The following is a 218-nucleotide window of genomic DNA, read 5'->3' as shown; positions in this document are numbered from 1 at the left end:
GGCAGGTAGAGCGCGGCCTCCGCCGCCCCCCGCTCCCAGGGACGGGCCGGGGGCTGCGGACAATGCTGCAAAGCATTTCTTTCTTTCTTTCCTTTTTTTTTTCCCCCAAACTTTGGTTTGAGTTTCGATTTTGAAGGCGAAGAGCGGGAAGATCCTGGAAGGAGGCAGGGCGCGCTCCTGAGTTTCCACATGCAGCGTGTTGGCCGGGCCGGACACAC

This window comes from Alligator sinensis, unplaced genomic scaffold (genome assembly GCF_000455745.1).
Source record: "Alligator sinensis unplaced genomic scaffold, ASM45574v1 scaffold1001_1, whole genome shotgun sequence".
Lineage (NCBI taxonomy): Eukaryota > Metazoa > Chordata > Crocodylia > Alligatoridae > Alligator > Alligator sinensis.
This window is presented reverse-complemented; position numbering follows the sequence as displayed.